General features: G+C 40.5%; 2 protein-coding genes across 2 annotated transcripts in view; one reads left to right on the forward strand and one right to left on the reverse strand.

The window, feature by feature from the left end:
• trpa1b (transient receptor potential cation channel, subfamily A, member 1b) overlaps positions 1-21,053 on the reverse strand; it is a 52,282-nt gene that overhangs the window by 28,984 nt on the left and 2,245 nt on the right. The window lies entirely within an intron of this gene.
• The window catches only part of kcnb2b (potassium voltage-gated channel subfamily B member 2b), a 104,894-nt gene continuing 103,799 nt past the window's right edge, over positions 19,959-21,053 (forward strand). The window contains exon 1 of the mRNA XM_074693123.1: positions 19,959-20,406. The gene's annotated coding sequence lies outside the window, so the exon portion shown is untranslated. The remainder of the gene's footprint in view (positions 20,407-21,053) is intronic.

Below are 21,053 nucleotides of genomic sequence, written 5' to 3' on the forward strand. Positions count from 1 at the left end.
CCACTTTCTAACCGAGGCGCTGAGAGCTACAGGCGACTGAATTATACATTCATGACATTATGTGGAGGACATAAACGTAGCAAAACCATCATCTCTTACATGCTACTCCATATGCTCACCCATGCATTTGATACCCTTATTACCCACACACATTAAAAGTTATTTCCAATTTTGCACCACTTCCCTGATTTACATACTGAGTGTTTTGTCAGTACCAGAACATCCTCCGGCAACATGGAGGATCATTCTTGACGAATTGTAAGTGACGTGTTGGTGTAGAAAAGCCTCTTGTTGGTGTAAAAATATTCAAAGGACAGGTTAACATGTTGCTACACAGGAAAAAGTGGCTGAGAGCAGCGATATGCAAAGTGCTTCACCTGCAGAGCTGTCAATCAGAATCCACAACAGCCTAAGTGGGGTTAGTGTGAGTGTGAGCGTGTGTGTGTGTGTGTGTGTGTGTGTGTGTGTGTGTGTGTGTGTGTGTGTGTGTGTGTGTGTGTGTGTGTGGTAACATGTGGCACTGCGTTGGTGTTCCATCACTTATAGATGAAGTAACCTCTTAAGAGTGGGGCCGTCCTTGGGGAGTGTGCCCCGCTGCCAGCCTGCTTTTTGACACTCTATTTGTCCCCTGCCTGCAAACACACTCAGCATGTCTGACTTTTCACATCAGGGACTTAAATCAAACAAAAACTCTAACTCCATCAAAACAGACTCCATCAAATTTTTAGTTTGTGATTTTTTTTGTCCTCCCTGCCAGCATAGAGCCTGGCAGCACGGCACAGTGACAAAGATGTATATTTCAATGTAAATGTTAACACAGGGAATCTCTTTAGTCATAGCAGGGATTAGATTCTTTCTAAGCATATAATTAAGAGCTCAAAGGCTGCTTCTCAGGCTTTCCTGAGGTTCGGATTTAAGCCGGAGACACACATCTGAATGCTTTCCTCTAATGAATAAAAAAATGCATTATGCTCTCATTTCCCCTGAGCAATTATAACACTGTGAATGGTGTTTATACTCACAGGAGTACAAAAGTACGATTTTCTAAGCTTTCCCTTACGATACTGAATGAATGATGGATAACTGCACGGCAGGGCTGGCATCACACATCTGAAAATGTAATTTACTCTGGATCCTCGCTATGGTTTATCTTCATTGTATGTAAACACAATCGTGGTCGGCTTTTCTTCTTAAATCACTTGTCCTCTGACAACCTTTTCAGTGCAGACAACACAGGCTGAGGGGGCCATTAGCGAACAAACTTTTAGGCGAAAGAATTTAGTATTCAGTGTGCAGCACTTTTTCAGGAGTAGAGTGTTTGTGCTTACAACAGAGGTAAGAAATGTTGAGACATCTTATAGAAAGTTGACCTTGAATAATAATGGAGAACAAACGAAAACACATCTCTCTCTCTATCTATCTATCTATCTATCTATCTATCTATCTATCTATCTATCTATCTATCTATCTATCTATCTATCTATCTATCTATCTATCTATCTATCTATCTATCTATCTATCTATATCAGGGATCTCCAACTCCTAGCCTAGAGGGCCGAGAGGCTGCAGGTTTTCTTTCCAACCAAAAACTCCACCAGCTGATTTCACTGATTAGTCCCTGCTCTCTGCTCAAAGGGGAGGTAATGAGTGAAATCTGCTGGTGGAGTTTTTAGTTGGAAAGAAAACATACAGCCTCTGGGCCCTCTCGGGTAGGAGTTGAAGAACCCTGATCAATATTGATAGATAGATAGATAGATAGATAGATAGATAGATAGATAGATAGATAGATAGATAGATAGATAGATAGATAGATAGAAAGATAGATAGATGGATGGATGGATGGATGGATGGATGGATGGATGGATGGATGGATGGATGGATGGATGGATAGATAGATAGATAGATAGATAGATAGATAGATAGATAGATAGATAGATAGATAGATAGATAGATAGATAGATAGATAGATAGATAGATAGATAGATAGATAGATAGATAGATAGATAGATAGATAGATAAAAACAAAAACCTACAAGATGTTTCGGTGAAGTTTTCCAGCATTTTTTCCTGAAGTTTTCTGAAGTTTCTAAAAAGAACCTTAAAGCTCCTGTCACAGCCAAAATACACCAATACTGGTCCGGCACTGAACAAGATAGGTTTCGAGGTTGCTGCCTATACGCAACCTTCCTATTTTTTCTTGCTGCCTAATCTGTGACGTGTTAATTCGGGATAGTGCAGATCGAGAGGGACAGGAAGTTGTGCTCTGAAACTTCCTAAAAAGAGCCAGCGACATTCAAAATAATACAAACTGTGTAAATAAGACTATAATAAATAAGACCATATTTAGCTTAACTTAAACAACAAACCGACATGATGAGCGCAGCTAGGCCAGGAGTTGACAGGTTTGAGGTTTTTCAGCCCAACATGAATAAAGTGAGGCCCATCAGTGGAGTGGGGATTGCAAGAGCTCCTCCTGACAGTCATGTTTTTTTAAATGTTGTCTTCTTTGGGCTTCCATATAAAAGCATATATGGCTGTTTAAAGTGTGCTGAAAAACCTGGTCTTTGTTTTTTGGACAGGACAGCTGAAAGGAGACACTAAATCTAGGAAGCAAAGGGGGAAGACATGCAGGGTTAATCCTGAGAGTTAAACCAACAACCGCGGCCTTGAGGTCTTCAGCTTCTGTACATGTGGTGCATGTTTTGAACTACAAGAGCACCCAGAAACCAGGGAAGTAAATCTGACAGGATGATAGTTAAATATTAAATAATTTGCTTTTAAACTATGATTTTTGAGAATGACATCAGACCATGAGTTGCTCCTCAGCTTGAGTTAAAGCTAACAGCTATGATCAATTATTTACAGGGTTTCAGAATAGAGATATTGACTTGTCTTCTCTGTTGCTGCATGAATTACGGCTTGAGTTTTTTTTTTTTTTCTGAAAGTAACTTTGAAAAGTTTTCCTTGTCAGGCAACATGACAGTTTTTACTGCTACAAAATCTAAAAATTTCACAGCGTGACAGGCAGAGAGGTTAACAGATACAGAGATGATGTTCGTTCCCTCCAGGAGACTTTTGGATTCTATTTGTATCATTCTGTCTCTTTCTCTCTTTTTATTCTTTCTCTCCGAGCCCCAGCTGGTCTTATCTAAGCTGAGGTGAGCTCTACTGCGTTGTCTTGAGACCGCCATGGGCATTATGACTGCCGGAAACCCCCCTGAGGGCTAAATCCTTGATCCTGGAGTCAGTGATTATCCGTGTGGATTCACACAGGTCAAATTGGAAAAACAATCATGGGCTACAGGCTGCTGCGGCTTGTGAGGTCAGAGACAGTATCATTTCCAACCTAGCCATCCATCTGCTCAGTTTGGGAGGCCGTGCCCTCAACACTTGTTACAGGAGTATTGGTCTTTATCTGTAATCCTTTCTTTTTTTTTGCATAATTCTCCAAATTGTGTGGTTTTTGTTTTTGGTTCTTTTCCTAAGCTTGTTTTGGTGCTGGATGTTACTGCCATGTAATCATGCTTTGTGACTCTCTAAGTCAAAGATACACTCAGAATAACTCTCAAGTCACACAAATCATCAATATCCCCTGTGAAGGAAAAGGATGTATGTTGCAGCTGCTTCCGGAAAGCAATCGATGCACTTCACATGCTTCTATCTAACTTCTATCAGCTCTGCTCAGTGACGTACCTGGTGGACCACTTCCCCCGAGCCAACCTTTAATCCTCTTTAATTGCATTCATCCATCTGTCAATGCCGTGCTCTGTGCAGATCATTAACAGTAAATGTACACCTCAGACACCAGCCTGTTAGCAGTTCACAAAGTCAGAAGAACAAAAGTAAGATCTCAGAAAACCAACCTTATATACGCCATTTTATTTATTATGCTTTATGTTTTCATCTGTGTATCTAAATTTGTTGGTGATGGTGGAAGAGGGAGATCAAGCTTTGGCTGGATTAAAGATGAGCTACAAGCTGCATTCCTGAAAAATCAACATGACACTTAACTCTAAGCTGCTATAAATAAAAAAGGAGCATAAAAAGTGGTTTAGTTGGTGCTGACAGTTTTAATGTAGTGTTGTTTAAATCTCTGCTTCATAAAAACTTGGATAAGTTTGACAAATGTGAACTTTGGAACAGGTGGTGTGACGGGCTCCTGGCTTGTGTCCATTCTCTATACATCAGAACAGACACCCACTCACACTCATCTGAAATAAGAAAAAGACTCATGATTCTCCAACTGTTGCTGCTGAGTATCTTAAATCATCGTCCTCGAATAACAGGTGTGACTCTTATTCAGGCTTGATGGGGTTTATGACACAGGCCTAAGGAAACTGTAGCATCCTAAAATACTAAAAGTTGATCTTTGAGCTATTTAGTTTCAAAGTTTAAACAAAGTTTATGATGAACCGACATTATTGCATTAAAAAGCACAAACACCATCTAAATGTCAATCATCTGCTGTCTAGTTTTAATTAATTTAAATGATGTGTACCTGACACTGCTTTGATGTTTAATGTCAATCAAGCAAAACAAGATTTCAAGCATTTCAGAGTCAATAAATAACTTAATAGCACAATAGCTGCCTTTGGACACAGCTAATGACAAAATTTAAAGAGAGGGTATTATGGTTTCCCATAAATTGATGTCCTGTCCAAAGGTGCGGAAAATTTTCAAACTGCCACATATTCATATGTTGTAGAAAACCAAGAATCTGTCTTTAGACTGCTCTAAAACTCAACACAAGATGTCCTTAACATTTTCACAAGACTTGTCGAAATGATAACATCATCGCCTTAAAATCTCTTAGCTGGTTTGTGACATGCTGTGAGGGTTGGGCCTTAAACACCAAGGTCTGCCCAAAGTTCTGCCCCCAACAGGCCTTGCTGTGTGCTGGCCAATCAGAGGAGGGGGTTTGTGCAGCACCAGGCTTTAAAGAGAGCTTTAAAGTGTCTCAGAAACCAGCCAACATAGGGGTTTTCTTAAGCATCAGTATGAAAAAATAGTGACTAACCAAGGAAGAACATAAGTCAAGCCTGAGGGCACACAATAGCCCAGGTTTGATCATTAGTGGAGCTACTTTAGCCTGTGTTTATGGTGCAGAGATCTTGGCTGACCAGTGATTTCTGTCACTTAGAAGGTGAACAGTGACCTCCCTGCTCTGAAGTCATATAAAAATACACCACGAGTTATCTCTGCCAAAAAGGTTGTGTTTTTGGGAGAGTTTGTCTGTTTGTTTGTTTGTTTGTTTGTCTGTCTGTGAACAACACAACTCAAACAGTAATAAACGGATCTTGATGAAATTTATAGGAAATATTCAAAATGGGATAAGGAAGAATTGATTACATTTTGGAGGTGATCTGGATCCAGGATTTTTTTTAAGGATTTTTTATCATTGTGAGATAGGGTTTTCACCATATGTGTATATAACTCCATGATAAATAGTCGGGTTGCTTTGCAAAGCAATACAAGAAAAGGTCAAGATAATTTCTGACAGATGTAAAAGAACGATCCAGATCCTGGCAATATTCTGGATACTAAGATCCTGAATATGAAATATGCACTGGGTTAACATAATTTTCAACACTGCCAGGTAACAAATTATCGTACAAACCTGCAACTAACACCAAATTGTAGCAGACAGTCTGCTAAAAGGGAGTATAACATTAAAGTAGGACTAAAGGGTTGCATGACAATCACAATATGCTTGGCGGAGGTCTGCACTCTGAGTGCTTTTCTAGTTTAACCTGGAATCATGCTCATATAGCTTTATGTGTTTTCCCAACTCATAGCTGCAGATCATTCCGGCAGCAGTGGAATGATAATGGCCGCTCGAAGCCAGTGTTCGTAATTCACTGCTTAGAAACACTAGTTAAGGATCAGTAAGCCGATCATGACTCATGGTTTGTTCCCTTTGCTCTGCTCAGACAAAGCTTGTTAACGCTGACACCAGAGGGGATATGCGTGGGTAAACTCAGCCACAATCAGAACTGACCACAAGGCAGTGGGTCACTAGAGACCAGAGCGGTTTACTCATAATTGTTTTGCATTAGCACTCAGCATTTGTTTTGTGTTCAGCTGGGAATTACAGATTTAAAGCTAGATTTTAAAAAAGATAAGTGTGGGATGGGTTTAATCAGATGATAATAAGTGAAGACAAGAATCCAGGGGGAGTTGAATTAAATTTAAGAGAGGAAAGATGTGAAACATGTGATAGAGATGAGAGGAACCGCTCAAAAATGACCTGCTTTCTTACCCTGAGTGATTGAGGATGTATGAGGCAGTTGACTGACAGGCATTGTGGGTAATGAACTGTCTCCACTCCAACACAACCATTATTTTGAAGGTCGACCGACAGGTCAACACAGCCAGCTCTGCTGACTGAAACCTTTGTAAGTGTTTGGTTGTTTCGCTGTCTCACTTCACTGAACTTCTCTCTGCGGTTTTGTCACTGATGGCTTTCCATACAACGGGATGAGAGGAGTCTGCAGACAGTTTGAAACGACTGTGATAAACAATAAAAAAAAACAAATACACATAGCAGATCTACTTCACTGCTGTTTTCTCTCTCAGCTTGTGATGTTGATGTAGGGAAAGGAGGGGTTGTATCACCCAAGTGTGCAGGAGTCAGACAGGCTTTCAAAAAATGAGCTGCAACACAAAGCTAATGAGCATGACACCACCTTGTGGAGACTACACAGATTTAACAAGAACACACAAGCAGAGGGACTTCAACACAAACTACTGAAACTCTTTTGACAGGCAATTCACGAACATCATGTGCTTACAACAGGCAGAATGCTACACTTTTAATTAGAGAGGAAATCCTGACAAATGTGTGACTGTGCTCGAGGATGCTGCATAAACCTGAAAACAGTGACAACTCTTATTAAACATTTTTTACCCTGTGGCCACAGATTATCCACATTTTTTCCCCCAGAACTGCCGTATCAAGGACACTAGTTTTGAAATGTGTTCCACTCCACTAGTTAAGAGGCAACACCAAATCAAACAGAGCTCCTACACCAACAAAATCCAATCAGGATTGATGAAGTTCAAATTGATGGCAAATCTTTATGAGCGCTGGCACTCACTGGAGTGATGAGAGGTGCTGAAAAATGAGGGCTGAGAGGAAGAGGAGGTGGAGGGAGAGACAGGGAGGTGGAGACAGCTCAATGGAGGGAGTGAGAAGAGAGGAGTGAGGATACACTGGGAGATTTATGACTTCTTGTTTCGAGCATACTGCTGAAACAGACTCATAAATGTTTTTGATGGTCCACAAATAAATAACTCACAGCATGTCTGCTCAGCACACAATAAATAATCCTAAAAGTTTAATCATTCTCTATCTTTCCCATTTATTTTGGGGATATTTATGTGAGTTAATATATTTATTCTTAGCCCATAGAGGCAAAAGCTTAGGCTACATTTTCATCTTATCCGATGAGTCACCTTCAAATCTGGGAGATTTTGAAGTGAAGTTGTATAAAAAAAGTAAAATTGTTGAGCCAGCAAGATTGTGAGGAGCCAACACTGAAAACACTTTTTTTTTCTGCTGCATCTGAATTTGTTTGCCATGCTCACAAGGCAGCTTTTTCCTCTAACATCACTCTCACAGTTTGAAGCTCAGTAATGATATACTTTGCTAGTGCTGTCTCACGATGCCATCATACATATATAATTATTCAGTAAACAGACGGATAATGGACAGCGAAAACCTCGAGGGATGCTGTGTAAGCATTCAGCTAATTATTGTCTCTACTTTAACATTACTTTTTGAAAGTGTTTCCATATTGTAATGAATGATGTGAAAAGACCAAAGTGTTATAAATCTTTGTTTTGATTCTGATAATAGCTAATGTTAGCTTTCTACCACTTTTTTTTGCAACAGTCATAAGTAAAGGTAATATCCCATTTTCTGTAAACCTTAGCATTGGCCAGTTTAGCAACCTAAATTATTCTATGCAGCCTCTTAACTGTATGCTAACCATTAAATCATGCTTTAAGATAGCAGATGTGTATTCTGTAGCTACTAGCTCTATTAGCAGTGGAGGTTTCAATGCTTATAACGGCTGTTGTGTCATAGTTGCAGTTATTTTATCTATTTATTTATTTTCAAACTTTCTAAATGTTGTTGTTTTTGTAAAGTTAAGTTGTTTTTACCGGCAGTATTGTGATACACATTCAAAAGATAATGTTAGCGTTCAGCTACTTCTGGGCCAGTAATACGTACACCAGGTTGTGTCATACAACTCCTTCCAGGCTAACAGTATGCTAGCAAGATTGTGTCATATAAAGTGCTGAGAGGTGCAATCCCTAGCTAACCACTTCCTATTTTTTTCTAAATGTACCACATTTCTATCATACGACACTTTGAAGCAGGTTTTTTGATTTTGCGCAAAACTGCAAAATTAGCCAGGAAGTCACTTCACGCTAATTTTTGCTTTTCTTTTTTGGGGGGCATGTTTTCTTAAATTTAACAGGAAATCTGAAAAAAAGGGAAGTTCTGTACTTTGACATTCAGCAACAGGCAGAGGCAGTGAGTAAAACCTGCTGTGTTTAAGCTCAGTACATGGGGCGTGCTAAAACTACAGGGCTAAACTGGCGACTTCTAAAGAGTTGATGTCATATACTTAAATAAGGGCCTGGTGTTTTTAAGTTTCATTGACCCTAAGTTACATTTCAATCCAAAATAATGGAAATCAAACCTTTCTCGAAACAATTTTTACTTTTTTAAACTTTTTTTACTTTTTTTTTTACTTTACTTTTTTCTTTACTTACTTTTTCTTTCTTACTTTTGTTTTCTTAAATGCTGCGGTGACTCCTGAATTTCCCCTTGGGGATAAATAAAGTATTTTCTATTTCTATTTCTATTTCTATTTCTATTTCTATTCAAGACCGGGATTCCAGTCAGATACAGCATTGAAGCTTCCAAATACAAAAGGGATATCAAAAGTAAAACAACTGTCATGAGAGTACAGGGAACTGATTCTGCCTTTTTTGTTTTCTTTTACAGTGATTTGTTTTTCTCTTTAAAGCCATATTGAACCCCTCCCTTAATTCAAGCCGCAAACAGCTTCTCACATACACAGGTCAGGGGAATTCCTGTGAAGATGTCCTTTGTGTAACCCATGAAAACATATTGGGTTCAAAATGCCTGTGTGTACATTTATGCACCATAGATACACGTGACATGTTTATGCTGTAAAGTTAGTTCACGTGCAGGCTCTTATAAGATGCATATCTGTGTAGGAAGACATTTGCACTGATGTGTGTGTTGGTGGGGTTGCCTCTGATTGACCAGTGTGTGGGTCTGCATATGTGTGTGTATGGCTGTGTGTGTTTGTGTGTAAGTTCATGTGTGTTGGCGGAGGTTTCCCTGGAGAAGCCGAGCACCAGAGCTGACCTTGCAGTAAAAAAGAAAAAAAAAACAGCACAATAATTTATTCATTGGCATCGCACAAAGTTCCTCTCTATCTTCCATCAGGTGTTTAGCTGTTATCTCATTTGTTCTCAAGCGTCTTTCTGCGCTCTGGAGTTTATTGATTTTTATTCAAACACTGTCTTTAGTTTAGGACAAACGAGATTGAGATCATAATTTATGATCTAATCGGGATGAGTTCAGAAGCCTATCTCCTCATTAAAATCAGTTTTATACTACCATCATTTCCGACAGTCACCACACATCTCAACCATGCCTCATTGTGTATTTTTATACTCTGAAGCTTAACCCCACTGTAAAAACGTCTCTTATCGGACAGGGTCCAGCTGGCAATGTCAAACAGATGGCTTTATACCCTCTAGGGTTTCCATTCGGAATAAATTAGTTCAATAAAATACCACGAGGGTACTTAAAGAGCAGACAATTACACACCTTGCATACAACTCAGCGAGCTGTATTTCAAATGACTGAAAGCTTGTACTGATGAATGCAGCTGTTAAAAAAGACAGCTCTCAATAGTGTCTTAGAAAAGGACAGTAAACAACCGCTAACATTGAAGCAGTGTAAGCTAAAACGGGTTCAGAAGCACTTTTTGTGCACTCAGGATCAAACTCTTTTATAAAGCGTGTGTTAACACTGAGGGAAAGAGAGGTGATGTTTGCTTTTGATTAAAATTAATCATCGTGTGACACGTTGAAAGGACCCAATTTGAGCATAATGCACGATTGAAAAATAAGTTGATGGTGTTCTTGACAACAAAGCCACTGTGCTGCATAAACACTCTGATTCAGTACAGTAATGGAAGCCATCTATCCTCACAGCATGAGGGATGATGGCTTTTAAATTGCTTTGTTCAAATCAAGCTGGAGGTTTTTTTTTTTTTTGCTTCGTTCAGAGATACTGTAAAGCATGATTAACATCACAAAACTTCTACTTTGATGGTTTAGGTAATCAGTGAGGGAAAACAATCCATTTTCCAGATGAGTTATCAGATAGATCACTCTGCTTCTCTCCACTGACTTGTGCCCATACATGTTTAATCGCCGGTTGTGGAAGTGTTCATTTCCCGAACCTCGTCCAAGCAGCCATCCGGCAACACGCAATGGTGCCATGGCTATCTCATGCTGCAGTGTGCTGCCAGTGACCAGAGACACAATGAAACATTTATTGAATCCATCTCAACTTAATTAAACTGTATTAACTTAATTACCTCTGCCTCTGTCACGGTAATCAAACAGATAGTGTTCATCTGCGTGCTAACCTTTCCCTCAGGTGTGAGTAACAAACCTCAGAGGGATAACATTACCACCGCTGCCAAAGGCCTGCCTGACATTTCCTTTGAGGGCTTCATCCCTTTTCTGTCTATCTGCCAGGTCCGGAAGGGCTTCTCCGCCAAAGGGGGCTTCTCACCGCAGGTCTGTATCTGTGTCCTCCAAAAAGCGCAGAAAATGTATTCTTGGAACAATGACCCAACTCCCTCGTGAAAGTAAGCCTGCGCCTGATCCCTTCACAGGAAGGTTAATGTGGACGCAATGATCCAAGGACTGCCATCTGTCCTCAGGGGTTCTCCTTTATGGTCACGGCAATAACTCATTCTGATACTTCTCATCATGGTTCTGCTTTTGGACAGGGGCTTGGACCTTTGCTCTGGGTAGAGGGCGTAGAGAGCTGCGCTGAGTTGCCAGGCACGCCGCATGATGGATGAAGAAAAGGCAGTCTTAGTTCCTGATGGGATCCATTCAGCCTGCCTCTTCAGAAGAGTTTTAAAAGTGAAGTTAAATTGAAATGAAGATGTGCACTGTTACCCAACATCAACTTAATGCTAAGATAATCAGAGTCCTTACACTTATGATGAAAAATGTTGAGATACTTCTTAATAGCTTGGCCCTGTGATTCACTTTAAACAACTTTGATACATATTTGGCTGTCATCACCTAACAGATGCTTCACAGAAAGGATCAATTGACCAGGACTGTCCTTGGCTCAACAGGAGGCACCTAAAGAGGCTACGGCTCATTTGTTTGTTTTAATTTATTAGTGCTACCATGAAGCTGGCATTTAAGTCCAAGAAAATCTGCAGACGTATTATAGAGTGTGATACTGTACAGCGGTGGATTGTAAATCATATTATACCTCACATCATAAATCATATCTCATATTATACACTGTATCATAAAGGAGGTACCTAAAGGGCCTTAGCTTTTTTTTGTCCGCTATAATTTATGAGTGCTACTGTGAAGCAAGCATTCAAATCCAGGAATGTACAGGGTGTCCATAAAGAGTCTTTATAGCTTAAAAAATATATTACAAAGGCAAGTGATGAGATATCTTTATCAGACTTGTTCTGTGTTCTCAGTAGTTACCAAAGTTTTTAATCACATTGCACTTGTATATTTCAGGTATCCTTTTGATGACAGATGTACTGTTAAATGGGCCCCTAAAAAATGGCTTCTCCTCAAGAAAATAGCCCAAAGTGTGTGTCATGGTCCATTGAAAGACTCAGCAAAACTACAGAACTGAGTATGGAAGAGATCCACCGTCACATCTCTAGGTTTGTGCACAGCACAAGAAATTTATGGGGCCAGGGGTGGATGACCAAGAACATCTGAGGAAAACATCGACCCTTTAAGCCTTTAAGCTTTCACCTTCATAATTTGTTCTTCAATTTTAAAAAAGGAAAAAAAAGAAAGAAAAAAAAAACCTTCAATATCCACTCATCATTTTGTAACAATTTCCTTGTATTAGTCTGATAATTTTCTTTTAAAGAATTTTTTTTTTAATTGAAGAGGGACTTTACGGATACCTGTACTTCACTTTGTATGGTTCCACTATTGAGTCACATTGTAATTATAATTAAAGATAATAATTGTAATTGAAGGACTGAAGTGGGGCTTCAAACAAAAATAGAGGTAAGTATAAAAGCCCTAAAGGGTCATATTAAAGAACATTTACTTTTTCCATTTTTTTTCCTGCAAGAAAACAGCTTTTGCTACTTCATGAAAAGCCCAAAGAATAACAGAAATAGGCTTCACTTTTCATAATCATGTGGGGAGAGGCTGAGAGGTATCTGAGGATGCTTTCTTTTGGCTAAAGATAGTGATCAAACCACTGATTTAATTTCAGTCTCTAAAAATTTGCTAATTATCTCTTTAAAATGAGATTATTTTCCTAAGGTAATGGGACAAATTATCTCATTAACTTGAGAAAAACCTTTTTTTTCTAAAATGATAAGAAAAATAAGCCAAGACCTAGTCTTCTTGAGAAAACTATATATTCACTTGTGACAATTTAGGGCTTCCGTAGATAGGTACAGACAGAGGGATCACAGATAAGAAGGAAATAGGAGTAAGATGTGTTATAAGCAGATATACACGCTAGCCTTACATTACATTATGCAGCATACTCGAGTAGGTTTGTCTTATCCTTGAGATCAGTCCAGTCATCAGGTCTATCGTGAAATAAAACCCTATCTTTTCTTTCCTGAGCCATGAAAGTGCAACACTCTGATCCCCAAACTGGTGTTGAGCTCACAGTTTAATCTCCCAGGGACACTTCCTGTAGACCATTACTGTGAAATAAGGGTTTCTTAGACAATATGGCTACTTAATAAAGGTTAAACCTTTTGGAGCTGACATAAACAAAACCTTGTTTATATCAGCCCTTTGAGATATTTTAGGCTAATGAATCGACTGCTGCTACTGCTCCTTCTTTTTTTTGTTCCTATCAGTAGCTGCTGGGAATAATTGGTGGCAAACACAACACAATCACCAACTTCTGGAAAGTTCAATCTAAAAAGTTTGTTGTTTGTTTTCACGTGTTTGTGTGTGGTAAGTTAGAAACATAAGGGGCACAGTTACCTGTTTGTCAAGGCAAGCGTTTCCCTTGACGGTGCAGTTTTGGAATAAGACAGGAAATTTCTGCCTAGTATTTCTTTTTCTTTAATTTCCCCAACATTGATGCCTTAACTTACAAAAAGGCCTTGAGGGTCCCAAGTAATGAACTGCTGCCCCATCAAACTCACAGTTCACCCATTTTTTAATGCTCTTTGTACAGTTTTCTGTAATTACAACAATACAGCCTGGTCTTAAGAATAGAGGATCATTTAGCTCACCATAGTTTTTCTAAATCCAGAGAACCTAGACTTCAAGATCAGGTCAAAACATTACCTTAAGACTAATCATGATGATTGATTTTGTGATTCCAGGATGCTCATTCCCCTAAAAACAGACTGAAAGAGATTGGTAACCCAGGCTTAATCCCTAGTCTCAAGTGCTTCCTCTTCCAGTTACCTGAGACTGGTTTGGTCTGCTATTGGACACCCACTTTAAGGACAGACTGAGATCAGCAGCGATGACCTCTTTAATAGAAAACATAAAATCAGAATGCCTTTTCAGACGGCCTGTCTCAGAGTCCATCAAGAGCCTTGACATGTCCAGCAGTTAGCATTATCTTTAAAGTCCAATATGTGTAACCTTGAAGGACACGAGCTGGATGAAACGATATCCCATCACCACCACTGCAGACTCATAGTGATTGAACATGTCAGTTATGTGCGCCAGATTGCGGCACATAAAGTGACTTGATGAATTGGTCAATGCTAATACCCAAGGTTATCAGTCACTCACACACATATATACTGTCCCGTTGGCTGACGGGATCAGGGGATTGGATGTCACTGCAATGCCATCTCCTGTACATAAAGCCTAGAAACAGTATTGTACAACCTCCTCAACGTGACCATGCACCCACGCTGACAGGTACACAACAACCAGGACAGGGAAACAAGATAGGGCTACATCACCTGCTCTAGTTTGACATGGGACAATGTGTGTCTGTAGACGCCTACAGATATTGGTATGTCAGAGCAGGACATACATCATGTAACCAGGTAAAAGCATGTGAAAGATTAATGCATGTAGGAAAAACTACAAAGAGAGCCCAATAAAAGCTCATATTTTAGTTTTAGAGCATCAGTAAAACATTACACTAGAAACCTGAAAGGGACACACAATAAAGAAAATGTTGTTTCCAGGAAGCAAGCCATTAAATACAAAATATCCCCAAAAGGCCACAAAATTGGACTCGCAACACATTAGCAGTTAAGTATGGTATCAATATTACAGAAGGCCGAAACACCTTTGTGCAACATGAGGCTCTTACCCAAACAAACAGCCCGATCCATGCCGGTTAATGCTTGAAAATGCATTATTATCGTCATGACTGTGGATTAAAACTAGTTAGCGTCTCAGATTTTCTTAATCTTATTCAATCAATTCTGCCTGTTTTGTAAGATGAGATCATTAGTGAGAAAATACACACAGTCAGCATTTCATCTTTGATTTGAATAGTCCTCCATTTTCCTCCTCCTCCTCCTCCTCTTCTTTCTTCTTCTTTTGGGTCTCTTTGATAGAATTTCCCCCATCACAATATCCCTCCCAGGAATGGGCAAGTTTTGGTTTCCTGTCCAAATGATTAATCTTTCACATTATTTTGCAGAGGGACTCATAACACCAGAACACTACCTGTGGACCCAATTACACAACTGACATCAGTATCAATGCGACTCTGACTTATGGCGGCATAAACAAGGCTACCTTGCAACATCAGCACAAGTGATTTACAGAAACGATCTGCATAGATTAGCAGCTGGATGCAAATAGAGGGGATTTTGGGGATGTTAGCCTCTTGTGTTGAAGGCATAAGCAAGAAAAGGAGAATGGTATCAAAGAAGTGTGAGTTTGCAGGGCCTGGTTATCTGGTTTTCTTTAACTTTAAAGTGCTTACTACAGTAAAGCATGCTGTAATCAAAGGAAAAGCAGAGCATAAAAGTTCACTTTCAGGTTCAAAACATAAATATAACTCAGGTGCAGAGTGAATATACGAAGTGTTCCAGTCCTGCTAATGTGCCAGCTACACCACAAGTGACTTCATTGCTATTCAACCCGCGCTCTCTCTTCTTCCTGTCTTTCACTTCAGCTACAACACGCAGTGATCACTGGAACAAGCCAGCAGTGCCACACCTGCCCCGATTACATAAATGCTTGGATGACTCCTGACAGCAGGAGCGGCCAAATTGCCAAGTCCGGGTGTTTTGGCAGCAATTAGACCAAGTGCATTATATTCACATTATCATGCGGCCACAAGCACTTCAGGTTAAGATACAGTGCTGAGCATCTTGTCTCCCCCCTGCAAGGTGGCATTATTCACACCGGTGAATGCTGATGAGTGGTGCAAAATAAAAAAACACTGATATTTTGGAGGCTACACTGATGCTGAGCTGCAGAGGATGTGGCATTTTGTGTTTGGTAAACAATGATGCTGTGGAGGCAAAGCAGATTAAAGCACCTGTGTGCGCTGCTGCCGCTGTGCTAGAAAACATGAATACGAGAGCAGTTGTCGAGCGGAAATCCCAATAAAAAAGGATATAAAGAAAACCCAATTCAATTACTGATCCATTGCCCTGGATGTATGCAAACATAACCAGCGGGCTGGAGTTGTAATCAATCATGTTTGTGTGTCCCCTGCTAGCACAAGGCTCCAGCTGGACCTCCATAGACTACACATGCACATTAAGGCAGGATATATTGTTTTAAGGGATTGTTTTTAACAGTGTTTCCTCACTTTGATTGATGGCAGAAGGGAGTGACGATAAACTCAGGAGGCTGGAGAGGGAGATGACATATTGCGAAGGTCCTTGGTTGGATTATAACCAGGATTTAGTGGATGCACGGTTACACGGTACAGACTTAGACTCTTAAGCCCCCCAGGACACCCCGCGTACTCCTGCCATACTTTGCACTACAAAATACCAAAGCGTGTTTATCGTGTTGTGTGTATTTTTGACGCGCTCCCCGTTGTTGGCAGCATCAGAAGTGAACAGGTGTGTTGTCTGGGATGAATGAAGACATGACATAGATTAATGACCCGGGTCTGCAGCAGACCATTATATTGAAGGCCACTGCTGCCCACTGTGGGTGGGTGGATTGTGTGGACCTTGACATGGCCAGCCGCTAAAAATAGCCAAGGAGAATAAACAGGCTGCTGCTTTGGCGTGTTTCCTCCCCGTTATTGACAAAACACACTCGCACAATCAGGTACAGACATGGCCACACACACATTTGTACCCGCTGTACTGTACCTTACAGAGTCTTCCAGCACTGTTCTCACATCAAGTCAGCTTTGGCCTTTCTGAAATGTGAATTTGAAGGAAATAATGAATGACACCTTTGAAAAGATGTCACACCCAAGCCTTGCATTTTTAATCCCACAGACCACCAGGCCTTTTTTCCATCAAAGTATAGCAGCTTCTATATATAGAAAGGTGACCAGCACTGATTGAATGCTTATTATTGTAATAGAACTGAATGTGACTCTTGCTCTCCAGCTCCTGCAGAAGCTCACAGTAAATTACAGCCATCCACATTTCTTTCTCTCCCTCTCTATCTCTTCCACCACACACAGACTCATTTCACATTCCACACAGCACTTTAATACTTTAGGCGCCCAATGCAGCAGTATTTTCTCTATCTATGAGCGAATACATCCAGCTTCTTGGGGGGAGCTCACTGTGAACTGTAGTGTATCTCTCTAATGAAGGCGTTATGAACAGATGACAGCGTGTCTCTCAGCGTCAGAGGCAGGAGCTGTGGACTGTAAGTGTGTCCGCAGTGTTGTTTGGATGATGGAGTGGACACATTTTATGACAAATTGGAAAGGGAAAATACAGCAGGCAGTGACAGCAAAGAGATGAGGCAGCTGAGGTAGTCAGTCAACTCTTTTTTAGTCTGGGATTGATGGGAATCCATTCTCAAAGAGAGAAGCTGGAGATGACTGTGGAGTTAGCTTAGCTTCTGAGCTTTGAGAGCTCCTCTTTTTGACTTTCTTTCCTGGGAATTTGGTCTCAAGAGCATCGCTGCAGTCAAGAAGATACTCACAGAAAGACGATGCATTTAAAAACATAACATGTCATTCTGTGACTATGTTTCACTGAGAAATATCTTCCACCAAATCCAGTTTGCCACAGCGCCTCCTATAGGCTAGAAGTGTTTTTTGGCTGTGATTTATGTCCTCACTTTTTATAATTTGCATGGACTCACTGTTAATACACACTTTTTAATCTTCTTGCAGCCTTTTTGTTTACTTCCCAGCACCAATGTTGTACTTTCTTTTTAGAAACTTTGTGTTTGAATTTGCATCCTCTCAGAATGTTTCTCCTTACGTTAATCTTTAAATCTGTTGTTGCTCTTGCCATCCACCATTAATCCCCATTGTCCCATCACACTGTGTGATGTATTCTGATAAACACAGACAGCAAAGGTTAATTGACCTCGTGGTAGACTCCATCACTGTCAGCCACACCAACATGCTAGTTTGTCTTACTTCTGACAACTTCCTGAAAGTCGCAGAGTAAGCTGCATGTGCGAATGCTAACAGCTGAATATTTTTCACACAAGAAGTTGCAAAACTTCAGCAAGAAGTAGGTGTGAGTTGATGTAAGAATGTAGCAGGTGATACCCTTTTTTTCTGCAGAAAAAGGCAGAATGTGATCACAAAGCCTGACTATGCTCTTCCCACCATCTTTCATAACTTACAAATATTACAGGGTGGCTACCGGCATCTGAGAAGCAACACCAGAAAAAGGCTACAGTAATGGTACACAATAGTAAACAATCAAACAAAAGAACCTGAGAAACATCATCCTTTTTGATAACTTCTTGAAAAGAAATATTTAGTGGTCTTTATCTTACTTTGAGGGCAGAGAAATACACCTAACAGAAAGTGCTTGCTGCAGGTTTTCTGAGTGACTGTACACGCAGGTGGTGTTAAGAGGGACTGCTTCAAAAAGACCAATATCTCATGTTATATATTTGCCTGATTTGGCAACTGCAAAAAATCCTGCCCTGCAGATTATTTGGTATCATTACTACGTCTTGCACCATGACTCCCTGAGCTGGTTATTGGCTGCCAGTTTGATAATAATTAATGAAAGGGGACACAGCCAATTGCCCCCAATCATTTCCCTTTACACTGAGGAACGGGTGTGTCATCAGCAGTTTTGTTGTCTCCAAGAGATTAATTTACATCTGTCAGTTAGGGGTCAGGGGGATGCTTCTCTAGTACAGCCCTGAACTCTGTCAAATTAATGTCTTCATCTTGTCAACGTATGAAAAAATATCACGCCAACTTTCAATTTATGAGCAAATGTGCATTTACGATGGATACTTGCACCCTGGATGCATATTTTCACGGGACTCCTCTTGCCATTTTGCCATATTCAAATCAAATTTGCATGGCAAAGAGGTGGCTGCAGAGCCAGAGTGCTGAAGTCACATTCAAATAATTAATCAGGCCCATGCGTGAGGCCATAAATAAGACGTAGGACTGCAGGGTCTGTGTTCAACAGATTTACTGTATATGGACATGTGGAGGCAACTAAAACCTTTGACCTTCATTCAACAGCGCCCACACAGTTAAGACATACATACACACTCACGAAGGCTCTGTCCACTCAATGCAGCAGTATTGATCACTTGTCACTGGAAGGAAGGAACATGGCGAGTGAATCAATTACACATATGCAGCGTGTAATCAAATTTCTGCAGAGAAAAACGCTTACCTAAGGGGAAAATTTCAACTGACACATAAGCTCTATATGGAGGAAATATTAGTGCTGTATTGAACAGTAGTCATATGAAGTGAGAGTGAGGGATAGAAAGAGATGAGAAAAAAAGAGGGCACTCCACCTCTGAAGGTAATGATCTCAGGGATAATATAGGATACATAATTTAATATCACTATTTATTCATTCAAGAGCAGGGGAGGGGGGAGATCATTACATATTGATGGCTGATAGATAAGATGGGGTTTGATTACTTGGAGCCTTGTCACTGCTGCTGCTAACCGCTCTCTCAAGTGGTCAGGAAAAAGGGTCGGGCCATCTGCAGCTCTGCTGTGTCCAGATGAGGTGACATATTGTGCTTGCTTCAAAAGGAGCATCTCTTTTGTTACCTTTGAGGTTGTAGATGTTTTGCTTGTAATGGCTGTGTGAGAGGGAGGAGGGGGGGTTGAATTTATTGTGTTTGTGTTCCAGAGAGGTTGGAGAAATACCCTGATCTATTCTTTAAATACATTTTTTTCCCAGTGGAAATTCTTGACAGTGCTTTAAAATAAAAGCTCGGGATTAAGAAAAAAAAAAAAAAAAGAGGGGGAAATGACATTTCACGGTATTTTCACTAAAAGTCGCCCCTGGCAAGTTGTCAGCCTACATCATTTACAACGAACAACAATCCAAAACCTGAACCACTTGTGCCTCTGTGTGTGCCTTTATGTGTAACACCACCTGATCTCAAATTTCTAAATGATTACACTAACATTAAGAAGAAACGTGCCAACACTCCATCGTACTCCAGCAACCAGCTTCACCCATTTCACAAATGCCGTTCTGTTTAATATATTCTCAGAGAAAACAATGGTATCAATTTGCAGTGAGGTGTGGGACGTGGTGCAGCCCGCGGGCACCCCTCTACTCCTCCTCGTGTAGTGTACAGCGGGACACTCCGCAGTTCGCTTATCCCGTTCCTTCCCGTTGCCTTTTACGCGCGCGACGTCTGCAGCACACAGTGATTCAGAGAGCCAGTCTTCTCCTTCCGCACGCGCCAGGCTGTATTTGGATGAAGGCAGGCAAGGCAGGACTCTTTTTACCCCAGCGCTTCAATGGCGAAACAAACAGCCCTGGTTTCGTCCCGATAACCCTTTGTAGATGAAGACATTGACGCTTTTTTCCTTCTCCTCGCGGCTCGTTTTCAACAAAATGTGGGACGCGCGTTCTCTACGCGGAGACCGCGGAGTTCTCTCCTCAGCTGTGGCCGCTTGACTGGAGGGGGATCCCGGCTCCCTTTTCATCCGCTACTCCCTTAGGAACGAGAGGAGTTTGCATGCAAAAGGTGGTTCATCTCGGCAAGGTGAGGGAAACTGTTTTCTGTGACTTTTAAACGAATTTGGAACCCACATTGAACAACACAGAAAGCCCAACCTTTGTGTTGCCTGAGCTCAAATTTTAGACTAATTTACATTCTGTGCAAGGTGTAAGGGCAACAAAAACCTGAGGAGGAGAGGAGACGTTGTAGTGTAACAGGTATGCAGTGTTTCTGGATTTATAGGACTGCAGAACACGTTAGGACGTACAGATTTCTAATAGGATTCTGCTTTTTTATTCCCCATTCATACTTAGATATTCACATACACGATTAGGATCGTAAAAATGCTGCTCTGTTGCAAATTGTACCAATGATGAGGCTCTGCTTAATACCGCTAAAAACTGTTGCATTCATGTACATCCGCTTAATTCAATCCTGTAAGAGGATGTCACCGAGTAAATGTCAACCTGCTTCTTTTAATTACGAAAGACTTGGATGTGAACAACTTTCATTCAAATTTAAGAATGAATATTGGTCATTCTGCTTAACTAAAAAAAGGAATAAAGTTAAGATTTTTTTTGTTTTTCCATTGAGATAGAGTATGTGATTTTAAATATTAAACATTTTTAGGCCTTAAAAAGTTCCATAAAAAATTCAAACTGCTCTCAAACTTGTCTGCCCCCTGGAGAGTA

The sequence above is a fragment of the Halichoeres trimaculatus genome, unplaced genomic scaffold (genome assembly GCF_033239565.1).
Source record: "Halichoeres trimaculatus isolate MK-OKI-2021-1 unplaced genomic scaffold, fHalTri1.1 fHalTri1_scaffold_18, whole genome shotgun sequence".
NCBI classification, from domain to species: domain Eukaryota; kingdom Metazoa; phylum Chordata; class Actinopteri; order Labriformes; family Labridae; genus Halichoeres; species Halichoeres trimaculatus.